The sequence below is a fragment of the Salvelinus fontinalis genome, chromosome 12, assembly GCF_029448725.1.
Source record: "Salvelinus fontinalis isolate EN_2023a chromosome 12, ASM2944872v1, whole genome shotgun sequence".
In the NCBI taxonomy this organism is placed as follows: Eukaryota; Metazoa; Chordata; class Actinopteri; order Salmoniformes; family Salmonidae; genus Salvelinus; species Salvelinus fontinalis.
The window spans coordinates 1958589-1982627 of record NC_074676.1 but is presented as its reverse complement, the minus strand read 5'-3'; the positions used below and the strand labels follow the sequence as shown (position 1 = coordinate 1982627).

The following is a 24039-nucleotide window of genomic DNA, read 5'->3' as shown; positions in this document are numbered from 1 at the left end:
GAAGCCACTCCTGCATTGTCTTGGCTGTGTGCTTACGGCCGTTGTCCTGTTGGATGGTGAACCCTCACCTCAGTCCGAGGTGCTGAGCGCTCTGGAGCAGGTTTTCATCAAGGATCTCTCTGTACTGTGCTCCATTAATCTTTTCAGCTATCCTGACTAGTCTCCCAGTCCATAGTGCTGCCACCACCATGCTTCACCATAGGGATGGTGCCAGGTTTCCTCCAGACATGACGCTTGGCATTCAGGCCAAAGAGTTCAGTCTTGGTTTCATTAGACAAGATAATCTTGTTTCTCATGGTTTGAGAGTTCTTTAAGTGCTTTTGACAAACTCCAAGTGGGCTGTCGTGCCTTTTACTGAGAAGTGGCTTCCGTCTTGCCACTCTACCATAAAGGCCTGACTGGTGCAGTGCTGCAGCGATGGTTGTCCTTCTGGAAGGTTCTCCTATCTTCACAGAAGAACTCTGCAGCTCGGTCAGAGTGATCATTGGGTGCTTGGTCACCTCCCTGACCAAGGCCCTTCTCCCCCGATTGCTCAGTTTGGCCGGGCGGCCAGCTCTAGGAAGAAGAGTCTCAGTGGTTCCAAACATCTTCTGTTAATATAAGGTCCCAAAGTTGCACCTCAGCAGCAGGCGCAGAGCATGCAGATAAGTCAGCGCTCAAGGAATGAGAATCGGGACGTATGAGAGACAGGCCCGGACAATTTGGCCGGCAATAATTTATTTTATCGCCCAAAAGCCAGCAATTACCGGCTAACAGAAACCCTGGTGTGGTGTTTGTGTGTGTGTTCTACGGAGAACATTTGGCAGGCCCAATCCGTATAATCCATATAAATCTTGGAAAAGCCACTCTATAATTCACTGAAAAAGGCAGAAACAGCAAATAGGGAATAACGTCATCCACATCCATCCACCAAGTCACCAAGTGTGGGTCCCAAATGACACCCTATTCCCTTTATAAGCTCACTAGTTTTGACCAGGGCCTACAGTATAGGGCTCTGGTCAACAGTAGTGCACTATATAGGGAATAGTGTGCCATTTGGAAGCACACCAAATCTCCAGTTGGCTCCAGGTCTATAAATCTGTTTTAACTGCTCCCTCTCAGTATAATACGTTGACTTCCATTCATAAACCCCAATCCCGAGGTAATGACGATGGCTACCCTCAACACCAAACGTGTTTAAATTAAATAGTTTGAATGAATATTAGGCTAATTGGCACGGTCATCACTAACAACCATCCATCCCTGTAACATGTTGACCACACTGGCCGCGATGCATGCACGAGTGTTGCAAAATAAATGTACACATACATGTTATTCAACAATTTCATCCAAACTGCTCGTGCGCGTCTGCGTAGCCAGGCGCTAAAATAGAAATTGCTTCTATTTTAGACGCTTGACGCACTTCAAGTCCCACCTCTCCCATCTCCTCATTGATTTTTAGGAGCATATACCCACGTAGGTGATTGACAGATGAACGAGGTCCTCACTCCAGTCGGTTGCGGCAATGCACCTTGGTTGTCAACCACCATATAAAATCCACAGAAGAAGAAGAAGACTGAACAAGGAGAGATTACTTATCGGTGGATGAATTGTTGGAGTAGAGAAGACATGATTTTGTGTGACACAAAATGTATCAATATGCTTCAAAGATCCAGCAAAAAAAGGACCGTGTACATTTCAGATAAAATAACAACCCGATGTTTATATCCCAGGACTATTTAGCTAGCAACAGCAAGCTAGCTAGCTAAATGTACATGACTATTTAATGTGTTCTGTACCCCAATGAATATAGTTGGTTCAGAGTTTGTTTTGATATTTCAACCTGCGTGTCCTGATCGCGTCTGGTGTGGATGGACAAAATCAACATGCGCACGATGGCATAGTCAGCATGTAAGACAACTGTTTGGTGTCTAGTGCAATCAGCATGCTAAAAAATGAGTGTGTGACTGAGTATTTCAAGTTGAAGCCCTAGTGTGTGTGTTGAAATAAGCAGCTACATAGACGAGTCGTGATAGAAGTTATCTTATGGAAAAATTATACTGGTACATAAGGTACAATGGTATAAAGTGGAGTGATACAATGCCAAAACAATAGCATCCCATTACAGAACAACCACTATGAGCTACAAACGCACAAAGCCCACAATGACTGAGCTACAGTAGGTCTGTCTGCACTGCTACACTCTTCTTCCACTCAACTACAGATTGAAAAAACATTCCAAAGACACTTTTCCAGAACCCAGAGAAAGAGAGAGGAAGGACTGAAAGCGAAAGGGGGAACGACTTGGGACACAGTTGTGGCTGGGGAAATAGAAAAAAGACCAGAAGCTGGAAGAGAAGAGTCCCATTTCATCAGAAGAATGCCAGAGTCAGGGGATTTGTGTGTATGTGTGTGGGCGCGGGTGCATGTGTGTGGGTGCGCGTGTGTGTGTGGGCGCACTTGTGTGTGTGTGTCAGGGGAAGGCGATTGGAGCCATTAGGGCCCAGTGAGTCACAGTCACATAACAGGGAGAGGAAGTTTTAAAAAAAGGACTAGCTCACAGTCACAGCATCAGCCCAGAAGACGAGAGGAAAGGAGAGGCCTAGAGGCACAAACATTTGCATTACATTTTAGTCATTCAGCAGATGAGTCTTCTCCAGAGTGGCATACAATCAATGCACTCAACTAAAGTAGGTAAAACAAGCACATATCACGACCATTGCAAGTTATTTCAAAATAGCCGCTATCTGCAAAAGTACAGTCAACTACAGTGCTTTCTTTCTCTATTGGATATTTATTAAATCATTATTTATTGAGGTTCTTGTCTCTCATCATCATTGAATCTCTGCTAGCTAGGTCCATGCCAATGATTGTTTAGCATAGCAACTTCAAATGAATAGAATTATTCATTCATTAATGACTGGGTCAAAACACGAGAAAATAACTAATGACCAGCCCTTCAGAGTGCAAAAATAAATGTCATATTTATGAAAGATTCCTATTTTTATAAATATGTTACCAACTGTTTTATAAAAGCAATAATGCACTCAAACCCGGGAATTTTGGTGTGAACTCTCCAAAGGGTTTTGCCTCGGGCCTCAGAACAGCACTTCAGGAGTTCTCAGTCATTAATGGTGAATTATTCACTGTGCCTAAGCCAGCCATATTCCACTAAAGCTCCTCTTCTTCACTATATTAATTCAGTGATACACATTTTAAATGGGTACACAATCCACCAATTATGATGACACACAGGATCCAGTGTAAAAGATGTTGCCTTCTGAGACTTTGAAGATTGGTCGACCATCTTCAGCTTGGTGCTGATTTGTAGGAGGTATCCTTCCTGACCAGACGGTGTGTGCAAGGGCAGTGGGAGGCGACACTGCCATTAAACTCCGTGTCGACGCGTGGCGTCGCTACACCGCTTATCTTAAACTTTTTTTTTCAAATTGCCAATTTTGGCACGACAGGACATTGAGTGCAAGACTACAGTGTTAAAGGGAGCGGGTGGAAAACAATCAGTTATCAAAAGGCTTAATAGGAGTTCCTACTCACAGACAGTGCTGTAGGATTAACACAGTTGGGATTCCCCTTGTTTTCAACACGGAACATCTACTCAATACAAGCCACTGTGTCCTGTTGGAGAATGGTACTGACTAGGACATTACGATATACAGGGCTTTAAATGAAAACGTTTCATTTGTTGCACTGGTACTCCTAACTTAGAAAATCTAATTTAGGACTACCAGAAAAATAGATGTTTTAATTGATTGAGATATAGCGTACACTGGGCCTATATAAATCCTACTTACTTTTGAATAACACCTCCTAAAGAAGATATCCCTTTTCCTTTCTTTCTGTGCCATCAAAATGCTTGCATATACCAGGTTGTTATTTGGGTTGCACGATATGGGCCAAAATCGAATTGAGATTTTTCCCCCCAAAAAGTTTGACTTGCGATAATCGATCAAAAGACTTGGGTAAACTGCTGGAATCACAGAAATATAAATGATTATTCTAATTCTACGGTTGGTGTTGTTTGGCATGACAACAAATGAAAAAGCCAGGTTGGAGTTATGACAGGATTGGAACCAAATTTTTGGTCAGTGTTTCCCAAGGGGAACCTAATCACATTTGAATAGATGTTGCACTTAGACAAAGAGCATGCCGTTACACACACAACATGCTGATCCACACCACCACTGATAGCAACCTGTATTAGAGCCAACGTTTGCTTTGCCCTAACTAGTGCATTTAGATAAATGTCTTTTAGCTAGCTATTGGCATTAGCATGATCATTAGCCGGCATTTGCAGCAGACAATCTGATGTCTGACGTAGTGTTTTAAAATCTTAATTTCCCTTTTACTCCCTAATCCCCATTTGATTTGAATGTGACCCGTAGACCTAGGCCTAGTCTACTCTTTCATGATCAACCATTGAATGACTCGATAGACCTAACGGAGTTCAATCTCAGAAAGTTGTTTGTGAACAGCCTAAATAAAAAGTAGTGTTTTAATCATGAGAGAAATAACAAACAATTGCAAGATAGACTAATCAAATAGGAAGTTGAAACAAACCTGATTTGTTCCTGCTTTACTTGACAAAGTGTAGGCAAAATAAATTGTGCTACCAGAAAATCCCTCCTTGCAAACTAAACAGCCAATAATATAGGCTGCTATGTATAATATTGTCAAAGTGTTTATGAATGTCCTTGAATTGCGCAACGGGCAAATGCTCCCTCAGAAGCACTTTCAATAAGCGGGAACAACACTTTATTTTGAATAGCTTACAAATTGAGCATTTACATAAAAGTCAACGACAATCAGATCAAACAAATGATTATTTAGCCTATAACATTCTTTATATATATATTTATATATATTGAATGAACATTGGCTTAGCCTAAAAACAAATAAAGGCTTTGCCTTTTGCCTATTGACCTGTAAAAATCCTAACTATACAATCAGATAAAACAAATCTGCATAACATTCTTCATAACCAGTAACCCCAGCATATTCACCCCCATTTTAGCGAACTCAGCACGATGATGGAGGTTTGTAGTTTGTCCATCCTTTGCCCGGATAAATCGTATAGCGTATTCTGCAAGTGACTTGGTTCAGGCCCTCTGGCTCACCTTCATCATTCAGGCCTAAAAAAACGAAGAACTGCTAAAAAGGAAAATACCTGCTTTCCTTTCCCAACAGCCATAGTTTTTCTCTGATTTAGCTAAGGCAGGTTATCCTGTAGTTACTAAGTGAAATGTTTTTACAGTCTGAAACTGTCGTTAAAAGTATACGGAATGGCGCAAATGCGCTTACACAGATAATCAAGATGAAATAACAATACCCCTAACAATTTGAAAAGCATTCTGCAGCCTACACTAGATACAACACCATCAGGCCTAACAATCATGTTGTTAGGCCTATTGTTTGTGGCTTTTGTAACAATTTCAATTAAGAAGGACATTATGCACCAAATCAATGTTATGTTATAATCAATGTGTCCTTCCAGACATCGCCCAACCCTAATCTTCAGCATCACACAGGATAATTCCACAGTCATTTAGGTAATCTCCCACAGTCAACCCCCAGACAGAGACATGCCTATCAGACGGCTGACACCCTGCTCCCTTTAAGCCTCTCTCTGGACATAGACTGGCTCTCTGACTGAGCCCTGAGCCTAGGGGATGAATAAACTAGTGGGAGACATGAGAGATGAAGCCTAGCAAGGATTTACTCTGTGTGCTCAGTCTCTATAATGACCACCGGCTCCCCTCTCATCTCCTCTGTCTGCTTGGCTGTAGGCTTTAATAGACACATGAGTGGCACGGCGTATTAGGACTAAAAAACACTGTGGACATGTTGTTTTTCAACATCCTTAGACAAATGACTCCTCTCTCTCCTTGCTCTACAAACCGTCTGACTCGCCTGTCAGAATCCAATCTCCCCTTGCTCCCAGCTTCGGCTGCTATCTGTCCGGTCCAGCTTGTCAGTAAGACACCTTTTTACCTAATTACCTGCTCTCCGCAAGTCTCCGCCAGGCTATTATTGAAGGGAAATAGGGAGAGTGTGAGATAAGCACCAAGAATCCTTAGGCCGGGTGGCCGAGGCGAGGAGCAAGGCGGAGGACAAACAACTAGCCTGTTTCCACTAGATAAAGAGGGAGTCTCAGCGAGAGGCCCCTGGACAGACAAACTTCCTTTGTGTGTGTGTGTCTTTCCTCCCATTCTCAGTGAACTCTGGGGTCTCCAGCTGCGCCCAATCTTAGATCACACGTGCCCTGTGGAAGGAAATTTGCAACACAAACAAAGACGGAGGAGAGTGAACGTGACACAGGGCACGGAGAGAAAGAGCTCGTACCTAGAAGAGGGGCTACTTCGGTCGCATGGACGTGGTTTGGGTATGAAAAGTCTGACACAGACCAGAAAACCGTCCTCTGCAAAAATATGCCGCAGGCCGGTCCATACAACAGGCTCAAACACCACTAACCTCTATTACCACCTACGCAAGAATCATGTGAAACAGTACGGAGAGAGTCTCCGGATGAGACCCCAAAAAGTACAATCGAGTGCTCAAAACAAACCTGACTCAGACGTTGCAAGAGGCTTTTGCCCGCGGAACACCATATGGCAAAGAATCACAAAGATGGAAGGAGATAACAGCTGCCAGTACAACTTACATCTGCAAAGACATGGCCTCAATTTACACGGTCGAGAAACGGGGGATTCATGACTTGGTGCTAACACTCGACCCAAGGTACAAAATGCACATTGATATGTGACACGTATTAACGCCAAAATAACATGCAAAACAGGCAAGCCCAAAAAAATATTTATATATTTTAGGCCTATATTTATTTTGTTTGCAACTATAGTTGAAGTGTTTCTATTTACCTTTTCAGATTTTATACATTAATATTTTATATTTTGTTAAATTCTTAATTGAAAATTTGCACAAAGGTTCTAAATAAAAGGAGAAATAATCAAATATGAGTAAGTACCTTTTATTTGTTGAGTATATTTCAAAATATAATAAGAAATATGCCTTTACATGTGGTCATTTTATATAAACTATTTAAATGTGCTATATCATGATATGTATTGTTATTGGGATATTATCGGGACATGAGATTTTGGCCATATCGCCCAGCCCTAACAGCAATAATAATAATCCTAGAGCAGTAAAAAGAATACAAATACAAAACAGAAATGACTACAGAAAAATGAAACGGAAAGCATTTAAACAAGTTCTAAGACATTTTTACAAATGTATTAAAAAAAAACTGCATTTACAAATTCAGACCCTTTGCTATGAGACTTGAAATTGAGCTCAGGATCATCCTGTTTCCATTGATCTTCCTTTAGATGTTTCTACAACTTGATTGGAGTTCATTCAATCAATAAATTCAATTGATTGGACATGATCTGGAAAGGCACACACCTGTCAATATAAGGTCCCACAGTTGACTGTGCGTGTCAGAGCAAAAACCAAGCCATGAGGTCGAAGGAATTATACGTAGAGCTGCGAGACAGGATTGTGTCGAGGCACAGATCTGGGGAAGGGTATCAAATCATTTCTGCAGCATTGAAGGTCCCCAAGAAATCTTTGGCTTCCATAATTTTTAAATGGTAGAAGTTTGGAACCACCAAGACTCTTCCTAGACCTGGCCGCCCGGCCACACTAAGCAATCGGGGGAGAAGGGCCTTGGCCAGGAAGGTGACCAAGAACCTGATGGTCACTCTTACAGAGCTCCAGAGTTTCTCTGTGGAGATGGGAGAATCTTGCAGAAGGACAACCATCTCTGCAGCACCCCACTAATCAGGCCTTTATGGTAGAGTGGCCACTCGGAAGCCACTCCTCAGTAGAAGGCACATGACAGCCCGCTTGGAGTTTTCAAAAAGGCACCCAAAGGACTCTAACCATGAGAAACAAGATTCTCTGGTCTGATTAAACCAAGACTGAACTCTTTGGCCTGAATGCCAAGCGTCACGTCTGGAGGAAACCTGGCGCCATCCCTACAGTGAAGCATGGTGGTGACAGCCTCATGTTGTGGTGATGTTTTTCAGCAGCAGGGACTGGGAGACTAGTCAGGATTGAGGGAAAGATGAACAGAGCAAAGTACACAGATCCTTGATGAAAACCTGTTCCAGAGAGCACAGGATCTCAGACTGGGGCAACATGACAAAGCACAAAGCCAAGACAGTGCAGGAGTGGCTTCGGGATAAGTCTCTGAATGCCCTTGAACAAGATCGAACATCTCTGGAGAGACCTTAAAATAGCTGTGCAGCGTCGCTCCCCAACTAACCTGGCAGAGCTTGAGAGGATCTGCAGAGAAGAATGGGAGAAACTCCCCAATACAGGTGTGCCAAGCTTGAAGTGTCATACCCAAGAAGACTCAAGGCTAAATAAAGCACTAAATAAACTTCCGTTATTGCTTAACATGGCTGCTAGAATCTTGACTAGAACCAAACAATTTGATCATATTACTCCAGTACTAGCCTATCTACACTGGCTTCCTGTTAAGGCAAGGGCTGATTTCAAGGTTTACTGCTAACCTACAAAGCATTACATGGGCTTGCTCCTACCTATCGTTCCATTTTGGTCCTGCCATACATACCTACACCTACGCTACGGTCACAAGACGCAGGCCTACTTACTGTCCCTAGAATTTCTAAGCAAACAGCTGGATGCAGGACTTTCTCCTATTGAGCTCCATTTTTATGGAATGGTCTTTAGGTCTTTATTGAAGACTCATCTCTTCAGTAGGTCCTATGATTGAGTGTAGTCTGGCCCAGGAGTGTGAAGGTGAACGGAAAGGCACTGGAGTAACGAACCACCCTTGCTGTCTCTGCTTGGCCGGTTCCCCTCTCTCCACTGGGATTCTCTGCCTCTAACCCTATTACAGGGGCTGAGTCACTGGCTTACTGGGGCTCTTCCATGCCGTCCCTAGGAGGGAGGCGTCACTTGAGTGGGTTGAGTCACTGACGTGATCTTCCTGTCTGGGTTGGCGCCCCCCCTTGGGTTGTGCCGTGGCGGAGATCTTTGTGGGCTATACTCTGCCTTGTCTCAGGATGGTAAATTGGTGGTTTAAGATATCCCTCTAGTGGTGTGGGGGCTGTGCTTTGGCAAAGTGAGTGGTGTTATATCCTGCCTGTTTGCCCCTGTCCGGGGGCATCGTCGGATGGGGCCACAGTGTCTCCCGACCCCTCCTGTCTCAGCCTCCGGTATTTATGCTGCAGTAGTTTGTGTCGGGAGGCTAGGGTCAGTCTGTTATATCTGGAGTACTTCTCCTGTCTTATCCGGTGTCCTGTGTGAATTTAAGTATGCTCTCTCTAATTCTCTCTTTCTTTCTCTCTCTCGGAGGACCTGAGCCCTAGGACCATGCGGTCATGGTCCTAGGTCGCCTTGCCATGATTAGAAGCAGTGGTTCGCACTTTCAGTTTTGCACGAATGCTTCCATCAATCCACGGTTTCTGGTTGGGGAAGGATTTAATGGTCACCGTGGGTACCACATCACCGATGCACTTGCTAATAAACTCACTCACCGAATCAGCGTATACATCAATGTTATTGTCTGATGCTATCCTGAACATATCCCAGTCCACGTGATCGAAGCAATCTTGAAGCGTGGAATCGGATTGGTCGGACCAGCGTTGTACAGACCTGAGCACGGGCGTTTCCTGTTTTAGTTTCTGTCTATAGGCTGGGAGCAACAAAATGGAGTCGTGGTCAGATTTGCCGAAAGGAGGGCGAGGGAGAGCTTGGTTTGCATCGCGGAAATTAGAGTAGCAATGATCCAGGCTGTTGCCAGCACCGGTCGCGCATTCGATATGCTGATAAAATTTAGGGAGCCTTGTTTTCAGATTAGCCTTGATAAAATCCCCAGCTACAATAAACGCAGCCTCAGGATATGTTGTTTACAGTTTACAGGGCCATCGAGGTGTCTGCTTGGTGGGGGATATACACGGCTGTGATTATAATCGAAGAGAATAGCATTTGATTGTAAGGAATTATAGGTAAGGTGAACAAAAGGACTTGAGTTCCTGTATGTTGTTATGATCACACCACGACTCATTAATCATAAGGCATACACCCCCGCTCTTCTTCTTACCAGAGAGATGTTGAGGCCCATTGTCGTTCCATTCATGCATTGTCATCACCTCATGTTTCAGCATGATAATGCACGGCCCCATGTCGCAAGGATCTGTACACAATTCCTGGAAGCTGAAACAGTCCCATTTCTTTCATGGCCTGCGTACTCACCAGACATGTCAACCATTGAGCGTGTTTGGGATGCTCTGGATCGATGTGTACGACAGCGTGTTCCAGTTCCCACCAATATCCAGAGGAGTGGGACAACATTCCACAGACCACAATCAACAGCCTGATCAACTCTATGCAAAGGAGATGTGTTGCGCTGCACGAGGCAAATGGTGGTCACCAGATACTTACTGGTTTTCTGATCCACGCCCCTACCTTTTTTTAACCTGTTGGGGATGGGGGCGCTGTTTAGACTATTTATGCTAATTTGGCTAATTTTTGAAACGGCTTCCCACAAAATCCTTGATCGTACAATATGCATATTATTATTATTATTGGATAGAAAACAGTCTATAGTTTCTATAGGAGTTGAAATTTTGTCTCTAAGTGGAACAGAGCCCATTCTACAGCAATTTCCATGACATGGATTCAGATTTCAGAAATGTTGGCCACTGTTCTGAAGTCAGTTAAAACGGCACTGATTTTGCTATGACTATACGGACACTTCTTACGTCTTCCCCTGGATGCCTTTACGTGATGACGATTCCAATGGGGTCGATTGCGCGTTCACAGGCACTACAAATGAAAAAACCCTGTAGCTAGCAAGTCTTTTCTTGCTGCGTAACGCGCGTGGAGGACACCGACCCTCTCCTGTTCCAAGCGTTAGTTTAGCCTGTTATATTTCTCCGGTCATCTTTTCACTCGTTATAGGAGTTAAAAACATCATAAGGTAGTTAATTTAAAGCGTTTTATAGCAATTTATATCCGTTTAGTGCGATTTTGGGACATTTATTTCTTTAACGCTGTGAATAGGTGGGCACGCTTTCAGTTCATCCCGAACGCAGTTGGCATTTTCACATGGCAAGAGGACAGCTTTCCACCAAAAGACGATTCCTCCCAAGAAAGGATCCTTTGCCCAAGATACTGATGGAAGAACAGCTCAAGGTAGGACATTTTTATTATGATAAATCGTGTTTCTGTCGAAACATTTTAGTGGCTTAGGACGCCATGTTTTTTGACGTAGCTTCGCTTGGCGCAAACTGTATTGAAAAGTAAGGATAAATTAAAAAATGTAATAACGCAATTGTATTAAGAATTAAATTGTCTATCAATCCCTGTCCACCCTATATTTTTTAGTCACGTTTATGAGTATTTATGTATAAGAGTAGATCACTGTCTAAGTGGCGCAAGGACTTTTTCTTTACCAGCTTGTCTACATTTCACATTGTCTAACCATGATTTTGGTGGCTAAATATAAACATTTTCGATCAAACTGTATATGCATGTTGTAATGTGATGTTACAGGAGTGTCATCGGAAGAATTCTGAGAAGGTTAGTGAAAAAATTAATATCTTTTGGCGATGTTGACTTTTATCGCTCACTTTGGCTAGAATCAATGCTGGGCTGCTAATTGCTATGTGCTAAACTAATATAACGATTTATTGTGTTTTCGCTGTAAGACACTTAGAAAATCTGAAATATTGTCTGTATTCACAGGATCTGTGTCTTTCGATTCGTGTATGCTGTGTATTTTTACGAAATGTTTGATGATTAGTAAGTAGGTAAACACGTTGCTCTAAGTAGTTTTTCTATTCCATTTGTGACGGTGGGTGCAATTGTAACCTATGCCATCTACCTGAAATATGCACTTTTTTCTAACAAAACCTATCCCATACCATAAATATGTTATCAGACTGTCATCTGATGAGTTTTTTTGTTGGTTAGGGGCTATAAATATCTTAGTTTAGTCGAATTGGTGATGGCTACTGGTGTTGGTGGACAAATAAAAGATGGTGGATTATGCTAATGTGTTTTTAGGTAATAGATGTACATCTTTACATATTGTGTCTTCCCTGTAAAACATTTTAGAAATCGGACAAGTTGACTGGATTCACAAGATCTGTGTCTTTCATTAGCTGTATTGGACTTTAATGTGTGAAAGTTAAATATTTTAAAAAATTATTTTTTTTGAATTTCGCGGCACTGGTTTTTCAGTGGGGGGGGGGGGGGTGTGCCGCTAGCGCCACGCTGATCCTAGACAGGTTAAGGTACTGTATACTACATATCTGTATTCCCAGTCATGTGACATCAAAAGATTAGGGCCTAATGAATGTATTTCCATTGACTGATTTCCTTATATGAACTGTAACTCAGTAAAATCTTTGAAATTGCTGCATGTTGCATTTATATTTTTGTTCATTGTAGTTGATGATCCCTGCTGTACAGTATGTGCATGTCCTCGACTTCCTCAATTAATTTTATCATGCTCATGGGAGTCATATTCATAGCGAACCTCACACATTTAAAAAGCAGACATAAACATCCATTGTTCTCTATAGGCTGTTTTAAGAACTGGTTGTTGTTTTTAAAACTGGGCAGCGTTATTGTTTTAAGAACTGGGCAGCGTTATTGCTTTGAGAACTGGGCAGCGTTATTGTTTTAAGAACTGGGCAGCAATGAAAGCAATTGCAGCATGACGTGACCTTTAGCTTAAAGAAATAGCAAGACTACAAAATCCCACTATGTCATTGAACATCAAATCAATTGCAAGAACACAGGTGCAATTCCAATGCATGTGTTGTGTGTGAAACCCCCAGAAACATACACCTATTCCCTTTTATACAAGGTGCCGGAAAAGTACACACCTTTCCTCTCCTTTTCTCACCTCGACTGTGTAAATTATTTCTGCTACAACACTGGAAAGCAAATGTCATTTTCCCGGTGTCTCTCGACAACAAAGATACGGAACCCATTACAGGCTACTCTGCTCTCCTACATCACACACATTAAATGAAGGGTCCTCCAGCGATCGAAAAAAGCAATTTTCACATTGAGCCAATATATAGATACACCATTTAGTTCCGAGCTCTCAGAGGACGGTGTGTGTGTGCTCGTGCGTGTGTGTGTGTGCACATGCCTGTGTGGTGCGGGTGCGTGCGTGAACTGCAGCATGGTGCATGGTGCCGGAGTGAAGAGCAGTGGGGCTGATACGATACCGGGAAGCAAAGTGCACAGAGATGACCCACCGGGCCTGATTTCCCCTTCCTGCCTGCCCCCTCGATACTGATACAGACGTGCCCTCAGGCTGGATGAGAGCAGAGGAGAGAGAGAGTAGGGGGGGGGGAGAGAAAAGGGGTAAGGGAGAAGAGAGAGATATGGATAAGGAAGGAAGAAAAGAGATGGAGAGATGTAAAGGAGAGAGAAAGAAGGAGAAAGGTAGTGGGAAAGTGGATGGTGCATTCGTATGAATGCAGCAATCAAACGACCGGCCAGAGTGAGAGAGAGAGGGGGAGAGATAGAAGTGAGGGAGGGAGGGAAAGAGAAAGGAAGAAGAGAAAGGTAGTGGGTATGGTGAATTAGTATGAATCATGTGGTGTGATTAGGGCTGTGAAAACGGGGCCACGCAGCGATCAGACACCCGGCCAAGCGGACAGCCACATCAGCAGTTATTAACGAGAGAGAGAAAGAGAGAGAGAGCAGAGACTCTTAGCCCTGCCATGTGGAACCTCCGCAGATTGATTAAAGCTACAATGTGTAACTTTTTGAGCCACCAAACAAAATTAATATATGTGTTATAGATCTGTCATTCTCATTGAAAGTACATTTAAGAAGCAGTAGATCTGTTTTATGTGCACTATTTCTATGATTCCCATTTTTTAAGTTTCGTTTTTGCTTGTTTTACTTTCGGTTTTGTAGTTTGTTTTGTACACCTGCTTCTAACAGCTGAAAATACAATCTTTTTCGTTTTGGAAAAGACATTTCACAGCAGTTAGGTGGTACAATGATTCTCTACACTATACTTGCTTGTTTTGTCATGTAAAGTTAAATTAGTCTAACTATTAGAATTGTAGCAACCAAGAAATGGCGGAGCGATTACTGCAGAGTGCATCTTTAATTTGAGCTCTTTTATGAGTGATACTAAGCCAGGCCAGCTTGCGCAGCACGCCACTGTCACCCCTTCCCTCATCAGCTGCAACAGGACGGGATCGGTGACAGTTAGCCTATCGGTTAGAGGGTTGGCCCAGTAACTGAGAATTTCCTAGTTTGAAACCTTCAAGCCCACAAAGTGAAAAATCGGCCGATGTGCCCTTGAGCAAGGCACTTAAACCCTAATTTCTCCAGGACAAAAATAAGCATCCACCAAATTATTATTATTATTGCCATGGGCATTTCACACGTTAATATCTCCTACCCATACCTGGATTGGTCTAGATTGGATAGGGACAAAGAGCACACATCGGCACAGTCCCTTTTCCCAGTCTGTCTCTTTCTGGCTGATTGTGTGTTTCACAAGTATAACGGTATCACCGATGGCAAAATCCAGTTCATCCCTGTAGTGCAGGCTAAAATCAATCCAGGCTTGTTAAGTGGAGATGAGATATTTTCTCACATATCTCTCTCCTGCTATCTTACAGGGTCCACTGCTATATTAGGTAGGCCGTCATTGTAAATAAGAATTTGATCTTAACTGACTTGCCTAGTTAAATAAAAGTTAAATAAATACAAATAAAAGAAATCAAATTAGAAGGTCCGTTGAGGAAACGGAGTGCATTTTTTGCTACTCTCTGACGCATATGACCGTGTAAATTGTAGGGTTTGTAAGAACTGTGTTGTTGACATTAGCATTTTTATATCCTGTGGACATAACTTCTGTATCTGGGCAGCAAAACAATTTTCCAACAACACTCATGTGAAGAAATTCAAGAGAAGAAAAGCTTTAGGCGGTGTTCAGTCATCCTTGTTGGCAGCTGTTCTACCATCATCACACTACTATTTGTTCTTTCTTTAACAAGGCAAATGCTCTCCCACCCAGCCGCAACACACACAAGGAACAAAACACTGTTTACACTTTGCACTGTGTGTGTGTGTGTGTGTGTGTGTGTGTGTGTGTGTGTGTGTGTGTGTGTGTGTGTGTGTGTGTGTGTGTGTGTGTGTGTGTGTGTGTGTGTGTGTGTGTGTGTGTGTGTGTGTCTCACCCCTCAAAAAGCACTCAAAAGGCCCCCAGACATTTGGGAAAGAAAGAAGGAGAAAGAAAAAGAGGGAATGTGAGATAACAAATGTGGGTATGTACATGATCCTTGCCCAACGCATTAATCATCCTAGGGGATGTGATCTGAGTCACACACAGCTATTCAGAGCCAGTGAACTGTTGAATAATACTTAGTCTTCTTTCCTTGTTTTGTTCTCACCCTACAATGTGGATGGAGCGCTACACTCATAGAAATAAAAGTAATGGAATATATTTTATTTATATCGACACACTGACCCCATGATAGGCACGCACTGAATAAATGAACATTATAGCTACACAACGGACTTAGCCTGAGTTTTGTTTGCCATGTACTGTTGTATATACTGCTGGTGTATGTTTTTTGTGTTGTCCATTAATCATGATGTGAGAGGATTCCAATCCTCAGTCAGCTGGCTCTGAAAGACTATCTATAGACGATCTATAACCTATAACAGTCCAGCAATGTCACACACACCTGACCAGAGAGCTGTGTTACTGTGATGAATCCACCAGAGTCAATCTCTTCACACACAAGTGCTGGTCTAATTGAAACCTGATTTGCTATGTGTGTGTGTGTGTGTGTGTGTGTGTGTGTGTGTGTGTGTGTGTGTGTGTGTGTGTGTGTGTGTGTGTGTGTGTGTGTGTGTGTGTGTGTGTGTGTGTGTGTGTGTGTGTGTGTGAGAGAGAGGTCGACCGATTAGGATTTTTCAACACCGATACCGATTATTGGAGGACCCAAAAAAAGCCAAAACCGATTAATCGCCCGATTTTTTATATTTATTTGTAATAATGACAATTACAACAATACAGAATGAACACTTTATTTTAACTTAATATAACACATAAATAAAATTAATTTAGTCTCAAATAAATAATGAAACATGTTCAATTTGGTTTAAATAATGCAAAAACAGTGTTGAAGAAGAAAGTAAAAGTGCAATATGTGCCATGTAAAAAAGCTAACGTTTAAGTTCCTTGCTCAGAACATGAGAACATATGAAAGCTGGTGGTTCCTTTTAACATGAGTCTTCAATTTTCCCAGGTAAGAAGTTTTAGGTTGTAGTTATTATAGGACTATTTCTCTCTATACCAATTGTATTTCATATACCTTTGACTATTGGATGTTCTTATAGGCACTATAGTATTGCCAGCCTAATCTCGGGAGTTAATAGGCTTGAAGTCATAAACAGCGCTGTGCTTCAAGCAATGCTAAGAGCTGCTTGCAAACGCAGTAAAGTGCTGTTTGAATGAATGCTTACGAGCCTGCTGCTGCCTACCACCGCTTAGTCAGACTGCTCTATCAAATATCAAATCATAGACTTAATTATAATGTAATAAACACACAGAAATACGAGTCTTAAGTCATAAATATGGTCAAATCCGGAAACTATCAAACAAAACGTTTATTCTTTCAGTGAAATACGGAACCGTGCCGTATTTTATCAAACGGGTGGCATCCATAAGTCTAAATATTGCTGTTACATTGCACAACATTCAATGTTATGTCATAATTATGTAAAATTCTGGCAAATTAATTACGTTCTTTGTTAGGAAGAAATGGTCTTCACACAGTTCGCAATGAGCCAGGCGGCCCAAACTACTGCATATACCCTGACTCTGCTTGCACTGAACGCAAGAGAAGTGACACAATTTCCCTAGTTAATATTGCCTGCTAACATTAATTTATTTTAACTAAATACGCAGGTTTAAAAATATATACGTGTGTATTGATTTTAAGAAAGTCATTGATGTTTATGGTTAGGTACATTCGTGCAACGATTGTGCTTTTTTCGCGAATGCGCTTTTGTTAAATCGTCAGCCGTTTGGCAAATTAGGCTGTGATTCGATGATAAATTAACAGCCACTGCATTGACTATATGCAATGTAGGACAAGATAGTTGAACTAGTAATATCAACCATGTGTAAGTTAACTAGTGATTATGTTAAGATTGATTGTTTTTTATAAGATAAGTTTAATGCTAGCTAGCACCTTACCTTGACTCCTTGTGGCACTCGCGTAACAGGTGGTCAGCCTGCCACGCAGTCTCCTCGTGGATTGCAATGTAATCGGCCATAATCGGCGTCCAAAAATGACGATTACCGATTGTTATGAAAACTTGAAATCGGCCATGCCGATTAATCGGTCGACCTCTAGTGTGAGATAGGGAGTGTATGTGTGTGAACAAGTGCTGTTAGCAGCAAACCTCTTTATACAGAGCAACAACAGAATGGGAAATGTCCGTGCCCCAGGCTAGTTAGCTAGTCTATGACCAGGCAGCTTCCATGTTTTGAAGCCTCTATACTCATTTGCACTAGCTGCCTTGTGCAGTATAATAAGTAGGGAGCTATCATTTTTTATACAAATTGTTTATAGGGATAATTGGAATGGGGAAATTAAAAAAATAACACACATTTTATGTGTGCATTGTGCTCTCAGTCTCACCTCAAAATTAGAGTTCATCCATGTTTCTCAAATGTCAAATTTCAAAGTTGTTCCAAACTTCAAAAGTGTTTAAGGTTACGTTTAGACATTAACTCCGACATCTTCAGGTTAGGTATTAACCCCCCGAATGGTTAAGGTTTGGCATAGTTTTAAAAAAAAATCTCTAAAATAACATTCTATTGCTGGTTTCGAACATGCAATCAATCAATTCTAAAATCAAATATTTTCAAAACCTCAAAATAACCCTTCTTCACTGCCATCAAGACTATCATCAATTATCTCAAATCAAATACAATTGTATGTCACATGCTTCGTAAACAACAAGTGTAGACTAACAGTGAAAAGCTTACTCATGGCCCTTCCCAACAATGCAGAAAGAAAGAAAAATGAAATACATGATGAGTAATGATAACATGGCTATATACACGGGGTACAGGTACTGAGTCGATTTGCAGGGGTACAAAGTAATTGAGGTAGATACTGTATGTACAGTGCCTTGCAAAAGTATTCACCCACCTTGGCATTTTTCCTATTTTGTTTTCTTACAACCTGGAACTAAAATAGATTTTTGGGGGGTTTGTATAATTTGATTTACACAACATGACTACCACTTTGAAGATGCAAAATATTTTTATTGTGAAACAAACAAGAAATAACTAAAACAAAGAACTTGAGTGTGTATAACTGTTCACCCCCCCAAAGTCAATACTTTGTAGAGCCACCTTTTCCAGCAATTACAGCTGCAAGTCTCTTGGGGGATGTCTCTATAATCTTGGCACATCTAGCCACTGGGATTTTTGCCAATTCTTCAAGGCAAAAATGCTCCAGCTCCTTCAAGGAGGATGGGTTACGCTGGTGTACAGCCATCTTTAAGTCATACCACAGATTCTCAATTGGATTGAGGTCTGGGCTTTGACTAGGCCATTCCAATACATTTAAATGTTTTCCCTTAAACCACTCGACTGTTGCTTTAGCAGTATGCTTAGGGTCATTGTCCTGCTGGAAGGTGAACCTCAGTCCCAGTCTCAAATCTCTGGAAGACAAACAGGTTTCCCTCAAGAATTTCCCTGTATTTATCTTCATCCATCATTCCTTCAATTCTGACCAGTTTCCCAGTCCCTGCCGATGAAACACATCCCCACAGCATGATGCTGCCACCACCATGCTTCATTGTGGGGATGCTGTTCTCGGGGTGATGAGAGGTGTTGAGTTTGCGCCAGACATAGCGTTTTCCTTGATGGCCAAAAAGCTCAGTTTTAGTCTCATCTGACCGGAGTACCTTCTACCATATGTTTGAGGAGTCTCCCACACGCCTTTTGGCAAACACCAAATGTGTTTGCTTATTTTTTCTATAGGAGTCCCACTAGCGGAACAACTTCTGGTGAAACTGGAGGGCGCGCAATTCAAATAAATAATCATAAATATGGATTTTAAACATTTAGGTACATATAAGTATCTTATGTTCGGAGAGCTCATTGGTCTTCATGGTGCAGCTTGCTTGGTGGTTACAGACTCTGGAGCCTTTCAGAACAGGTGTATATATACACTGAGATCATGTGACAGATCATGTGACACTTAAATAAAGTCCACCTGTGTGCAATCTAACTAATTATGTGACTTCTGAAGGTAATTGGTTGCACCAGATCTTATTTAGGGGCTTCATAGCAAAGGGGGTAAATACAAATGCACGCACCACTTTTCAGTTTTTAATTTGTTTAAAAAAAAATTAACACGTCATTTTTTTCATTTCACTTCACAATTTGTACTATTTTATGTATGTCCATTACATGAAATCCAAATAAAAATCCATTTAAATTACAAGTTGTAATGCAACAAAATAGGAAAAACGCCAAGTGGGATGAATAATTTCGCAAGGCACTGTACATATAGCTAAGTATAAAGTTGGTAAGCAACAGGATGTCACACCCTGGCCTTAGTTATCTTTGTTTCCTTTATTATTTTTGTTAGGTCAGGGTGTGACATGGGGGAGGTTTGTGTTTGGGTGATTATATGGTTAAGGGGTTGTTGGGTTTTGTGTGTGTGGTTTTGTGTTGAGTGAGTATGTCTAGGTATGTCTATGGTTTAGTGAGGGTTTCTAGGTATGTCTATGGTTGCCTGAGTGGTTTCTCAATCAGAGACAGATGTCTTTCATTTGTCTCTGATTGGGAGCCATATTTTAGGCGGCCATAGGCATCATGTGTTTGTTGGGTCATTGAGTTAGTCGGTGTCTTAGTCGGTGTCTTAGTCTGTGTCTAGGTCTGTGTCAAGTTTGCATGTTTTGCATTTAGTCGGTTTTGGTTTCACGGTCTTGGATTTGTTGTTTTGCTTCGTTTGGTCATCTCCTTAATAAAGAGAAGATGCATTTTTTACACGCTGCGCCTTGGTCCTCTCTCTCTCCCATGGACGATCGTGACACAGGATAGATAATAAAAAGTAGAGGCAGCATATGTGATGAGTCAAATTAGTTAGTGCACTGTAGATAGTTAAATAGTTAAGCATAGCTACTTGGACTAACTATTTAGCAGTCTTACAGCTTGGGGCTAGAAGATGTTCAGGGTCTCCGCTTGCTGTGCTGTAGCAGAGTGAACAGTCTTTGACTTGGGTGGCTGGAGCCTAGATTGAGGTGTCAAACCTCTCTGCTATCATCCTGTACTCCAGTTTGCATCTAATATCAAAGGGCCCCCTCCCATGTGTGCTAGTCTTTGATTAATGTTAATTATCAGTAAACTCCTGCCCTCAAGCCAAGATGCCTCCAACTGAGACAGCTCCAGACGTTCCCATCTGTTACCACGTGCGTCGTGGGCGACAGGCCCACATTTTGATCGAACCCCCTGGGCCGCGCGCGTTACGCTGTCACTTCGCGTGGGAAAGATGCCATCTTGAAGACGGATGTACTGATTGACTGGCAAACATCAGCTTTCACTCAACTCTCCAATATCGGCCGGCTGCCTCCTCTCTCAAAGGCAAGCTAATTGGTAAATATGTCAACGGTGTTCCTCATGCCTGAGATTAAGTGTGAATTTAGTCTTGCAAGATAAATGGCAGCATCATAAATGTATTGGTCAAAGAACATGAATGTATCCTATCATTAATTTATTCTACAGTGTTAAAGTAGGCTATATTATGTTCAATATAACTTATGCACTCCACTGACAATAAGCTTTATATCTTGAAAAATGAGGCTTGGTATAGGCTAAAGCAAAATCGATTGTTGAAAGTTCAACAGGAATTTTTATAATTACGTTTTCGACTCCACGTCCACACCTAACGTTAATGATGTCCACTCATCTGTGTTTATACTGATACAGTCTTGAACAATGCCCGCTGCTCGACGCAGGAGAAATTGGATACATTTATGAATCCAACGTTCCAATATGTAGCAAAGATTTCCTTTGCGCAATACTGACATTTAATTCAGCAGATAGCCTTTTACTTGTTAAAATTATTGAACAAATGTTGTGCTGGTGTAATAAAGTGTGCATACGACGGTCAGAAAAAACAACCTATACTTGAGCAAACTAGAACAATAGTCGACAGCTGCATTAGTCCATTAGGCTAATCCAAACCATTTCCAAATCAAACATTGCGCACAACATAGACAGTTAATAAGACATGAATAGCATAGTACCATTTTTACCAATATTGCAACGTTATACCACAGAACCCCGTAGCAAGATATAGAAGAGATGGGACAACATTGTTTACATAACAGTTTTCTCTCTATAATTGCTTTTCAAGGAACACATTCGGATTCGGTTCAAATTCCACAGGTCGCAGTGGTTGTGTTGTTCTATTGAGATCGACTAAAGAGAGAGACTACATTGACTGTTCTTACCTCAAAACTGCAGTTTAGTCCAAAACCTCTGCGCGAGCTTTCTGGTGTTCTCTCCACAAAATATGTCAGATAATAGAATTACGCACCTAAAATCAGAGCATAAAAAAACGAAATAAATATTCTAAGAAAATAGCCAAGTAGGAGATGTGTCCAAGAACAGAACAACAAGCCTTTAGACTTCAGTCTTCAACAAATAAATTCCAGAGCCGAAGATAACTATAGCCCCAATTTGGTCATGCTGTCTTCGAGACGAGAGAGAGATTGGTATGCAAACAGTTTTCTTCCTAACTCACTGAACGAACCACACGCTGTAAAGCTCTGGAGTCATCCACACGTTCTTCAGCCCCCGGGGGCGGGCACTCAGCCTGTAAGACACGCCCCTTTTAACTCCTTTATTTTTGAGCTTGAATTAGATTGTATCTTCTAAACACAAGGTAATGATAACTTTACTCACAGGTGAAAGACTATGATACATGGAATGCAATTTGAGTCCCCTGATTATTTAGAGAGGTGCGGCTGGGGTGATGGAAGTGTTTTCTTTTCCGGCGTGTCCCCAATGTCCCAAAATCTACCACAGATGGCAGGTATCCAGGCTGATCTTTTTCCTTATCTCAGAAGATCGTGGCACTGACATTCCCTGTGGCATAGGTGATACCCCCTTGTGTTTTACTAGTGTGTTTGCCTTATCCCTTTCCCCTCTACTTGCCTAACCCTAACAGAAACATTTCAATAAAGAGAGAAAGTGTCAGGATCTTGAGTAGAAGAAACTACTTGTTAAATGACCATCAAAATGGAAGGGTGTGTGTTGTGTGGGCATGTGGGTATGTGTGTGTGATAGCAGCTACATGATAGCAGCTGTCTGGTGTTTTAGGCACAGGGCTCAGAGAGGACAGAGGTCCACGTTTGTCACACACAATAAGGTCAAAATACTGTTTTGGGGGGAAGTCCACCAGATCAGTTAGTTCTGTTGGGTTTTCCTCCACTCTCCAGTCATCAGAAGCTGGGGTGAGTTGACTGTTTCAGCCATTATTGATTGATCACATTAACCCTGAGAGGAAACAAAGAAGCGAGTAGGGCCTGGCCCAAATGGGCTCTGGTCAAAAGTAGTACGCAACATAGGGAATAGGGTGGTATCAGGGATGCAGACTCCATGGTCCTTGAGTTGTATGGCTCTGTGCAATAGAGGTGTAAACTCTGTGTTTACTCTTTCACAATGAGGGACCACACTCTCAGTAACAGGCTCGGTCACTCTTTAACTTCACTGTGTTTGAAGTGAATGGCAAAAGGGCATAGATAGGCTATTGTGGGCATTGGTTATGCAGAATGGCATATATATAGTGGTCCATTAACTAGCACAGAGGAGAAACCAAAGATCCTGACTAAATACGAGCCATTTTGAGTCCGTTTGAATGTCGCTACATAGACATAGGGCGAAGATATGATCAGCCTTACGAGACATTATAAAGGCTCATATATTCTTATGACAAGTTATAAAAGCGTAAAACTTTAACTAAAGTGGAAGTTTAAACATGATAAAGTAGATGTGTACAGGCAATGACTACTGGAATACCAACTGAACACTGTTTTTCAGAATATAAAATCATAGCATTGGTGTCCACACTCTAACAATGGATACAGTGTCTGGTATTAACTAACTAACTCACTGGCTGATTCTCAGGCTGTGTCCCAAGTGGCGCCCTATTCCCTATACAGTGCCTTTAGAAAGTATTCATACCCTTTTTGACTTATTCAACAGGTCAGGCTGTTGTGTTACAGCCTGAATTCAAAATGTATTACATTCTTATTTGTTTCTAACCCATCTATAAACAATACCCCATAGTGACAAAGTGAAAACATGTTGTTTGTTTTAGCAAATGTATCGAAAATGAAATACAGAAATATCTCATTTACATACGTATTCACACCCCTGAGTCAATATTTTGTAGAAGGACATTTGACAGTGATTACTGATTTGAGTCTTTCTGGGTAAGTCCACACCTGGATTGTGCAACATTTGTTCATTATTCTTTTCAAAATTCTTCAAGCTCTGTCAAACTGTAACTCGGCCACGCAGGAACATTCACTGTTGTGTTTTAGGTTATTGTCCTGCTGAAATGGCTAGTACACCATCCACCGCTTCTGAGTATATTACTCGCTAATGTTCAGTCTCTGAACAATAAAGTAGACAAGCTCAAGGTGAGGATCTCCTTCCAGAGAGACATCAGGGACTGTGTAACATACTCTGTTTCACGGAATCATGGCTCTCTCAGGATATACTGTCCCTGTCCATACAGCCAGCTGGGTTCTCGGTTCATTGTGCAGACAGGAATAAAGAACTCTCCGGGAAGAAGAAATGCGGCGTTGTATATTTCATGATTAATTACTCATTGTGTGATTGTGATAACATACAGAAACTCAAGTCCTTTTGTTCACCCGACCTAGAATACCTCACAATCAAAATGCCAACCGTATTACCTTCCAAGATAATTATCTTTGGTTATAGTCACAACC

General features: G+C 41.7%; 1 protein-coding gene across 2 annotated transcripts in view; it reads right to left on the bottom strand.

The window, feature by feature from the left end:
• Positions 1-21860, bottom strand: part of LOC129866607 (tetraspanin-18-like) — a 107330-nt gene extending 85470 nt beyond the window's left edge. For both annotated transcript variants that reach the window (XM_055939363.1, XM_055939362.1), the window contains exon 1: positions 21529-21860. The gene's annotated coding sequence lies outside the window, so the exon portion shown is untranslated. The remainder of the gene's footprint in view (positions 1-21528) is intronic.
• Between the last annotated feature and the right edge of the window lie 2179 nt (positions 21861-24039).